Below are 2,978 nucleotides of genomic sequence, written 5' to 3' on the forward strand. Positions count from 1 at the left end.
TATATACATATATATATACACATATATATACATACATATATATACATATATATATATATATATATACCAAAAGTAAGTCATGCGTGACTAATCTTCTATCCTTTTACACTAAGGTATATAAGGCGTCAGACAACAATGAAAATTACGATGTTATTTACCTTGACTTTAGCAAAGCGTTCGATAAAGTGCCACACCAGAGACTACTAAATAAAATCAAAGCCCATGGCATAGGAGGAAAAGTGTTAGAATGGAGTAGAGATTGGATTAGTAACAGAAAACAGCGGGTCACCATAAATGGAATAAAATCTAGGTGGGGCAATGTTACTAGCGGGGTCCCCCAGGGCTCGGTTTTGGGTCCCTTGTTGTTCATTATGTATATAAACGACTTAGACGATGGGTTAAATAGTGATGTTAGTAAGTTTGCGGACGACACTAAAATAGGACGCCTAATTAGGTCAGGAGAAGACGCCCAGATTCTGCAGGATGATCTAAATAAACTGTTAACATGGTCGGTGAAATGGCAAATGAACTTCAATATCTCTAAGTGTAGCGTGTTAAACGTAGGGCTACACAACCCCAAAAATAGATACAACTTAGATAACACGTTTTTAGAAAAATCTGAGTGCGAGAGGGACTTGGGAGTTCTGGTGAGTCCGGACCTTAAAACCAGGAAGCAGTGCATTAGCGCCAGAAATAAAGCAAACAGGGCATTAGGCTTCATTGCTAGGACGGTAACGAATAGAAGTGCAGAGGTAATCATTAAACTCTATCTAGCGATAGTTAGACCCATCCTTGACTATGCGGTACAGTTTTGGTCTCCGTCCTACAGAATGGACATAAATTCACTAGAATCAGTACAGAGAAGAATGACCAAAATGATACAAGGACTCGGAAATTTGCCTTACGAAGAGAGGCTTAGGCACCTAAACTTACACTCTCTGGAAAGACGCAGAGTGCGGGGTGATCTAATAAAAGTGTTCAAGTGGATCAAAGGCTATAACAAGGGTGATGCAAACAAGGTCATCATAATAAAACAACAGGGCAGGACTCGCAGTAATGGGTATAAACTGGACAAATTTAGATTTAAGAAGGAAATAGGCAAGAATTTGTTTACTAATAGGGTGGTCGACGAATGGAATAAACTTGGTAACCATGTAGTAAATGCTGAAACTATCAGTTGTTTTAAAAAACGATTAGACAACTTTATGGATGGGGATGAGAGGTGATGATGGATACGGAGCTGCCTAGTGTAGGCCTTATGGTCTCTTGCATCTCCATTTTTTATGTTCTTATGTTCTTATGTTCTTATATTTATTTATATAAATATATATATATATATACATACACACACACACACACACACACACACACACACACACACACACACACACACACACACACACACACACACACACACACACATATATATATATATATTTATATATATATATATATATATGTGTGTGTATGTGTGTGTGTGTGTGTGTGTGTGTGTGTGTGTGTGTGTGTGTGTGTGTGGTGTGTGTGTGTGTGTGTGTGTGTGTGTGTGTGTGTGTGTGTGTGTGTGTGTGTGTGTGTGTGTGTGTGTGTGTGTGTGTGTGTATGTGTGTGTGTGTGTGTGTGTGTGTGTGTGTGTGTGTGTGTGTGTGTATTCACTTGGTCTTTGGATCACGTGTTGGACTCGTGATCGACAGCTATTTCCCTCCTGGAAGAGAGCTCAGAGCTCGTAGGTCCGATCTATGGGTAATGATATGACTTTGCACACACACACACCCCCAACTCCCCGCCCACGAGAGTTGGAGCAACACCCCTCAGCGCTGCGATACTGATATTATTTCAGCCCCGGGCGAGAGTCGAACCCGGACCTCCGTAGTGGCAGGCCAGAGCTCTAACCACAGCGCCATGAGAGGTGTGTGTGTGTGTGGGGGGGGTGTCCGTGTTTCTTTACATAGTTTGTGGATTTTGTTATATTTCTAGTGTTAATGTTTTTCTTTTTATTATCTACAAATTTTTACTTGAGAAATTCTGAATAAATGTTGTGTGTTTAACGAAGCAACAAGAGGTGAAATGAGTGGAACGTCATTACAAAAATAGTATAAAAAAAAAACTAAATTTTCTAGTATGTTATTTGAGAAACTTAAAATTCTACTTACTCTGAGGCACAAAAACACAAGTCTAATTAGAAAGTTTGAAAGATCTACCTGTGTAAGTAATTACTCTGAAATAGGAAAGCAGGTTCAAATGAAAAACAGAGAAAAGGCTGCTGAACAAAAGGAATCGTGTTTTGCACGCTCCTTGAAAACCTACTGGATATCTTTCGACAGAATAGAAGAAGCGTTCGCACATTCTTAAAAAACAAGATAAGACCTTCGTATGTTACTTGATGAAGGAACTGCAGGTAAACTATTTGAATATTTTAGAATATTGCTAACTACAGTCACTGAGGATAAAATATCAAATATTTCTGTTAGATGTACTACTATGCTAACTTACAAGTGTGACAATTTTGTCAGTTATATCTTACATTAGAATAACATACCAGATAATATTTGGTGACATTGCTAATTAATTTGATTATTTACAAACGTTACAATGACGCAAAATGGAGTCTAGCCAAGAGTTAGTAAACCGAAACACAGTATATTTGCATTCAAAAGGACGATGCGACATTCCCAATACAATCTTCACAATCGGAAATGGTTAAATCCCAATTGTAAATACATACATACATATACCAAGGCTTTTCCCCCTTACAAGGGGGGTAGCCAAAAAGAAAAAGGCATAAAATCATTCCCACCAATTCCATCCCTGAATACACTCCACACCCCTCCACCCTCCCTCTTATCTTAGCACCTCCTGAATGACGGGCCATCCCTGCACCTTGTCCACTGCCCTGGGTCAGAAGCAGTGTCGCAAGACACAGCACATCCACAGCAAGGCCGCTTCATTAAATCGGCGACCCCCCCTCTCCGTCCTCC

The sequence above is a fragment of the Oratosquilla oratoria genome, chromosome 39 (assembly GCF_046742065.1).
Source record: "Oratosquilla oratoria isolate Oo_2021 chromosome 39, ASM4674206v1, whole genome shotgun sequence".
NCBI classification, from domain to species: domain Eukaryota; kingdom Metazoa; phylum Arthropoda; class Malacostraca; order Stomatopoda; family Squillidae; genus Oratosquilla; species Oratosquilla oratoria.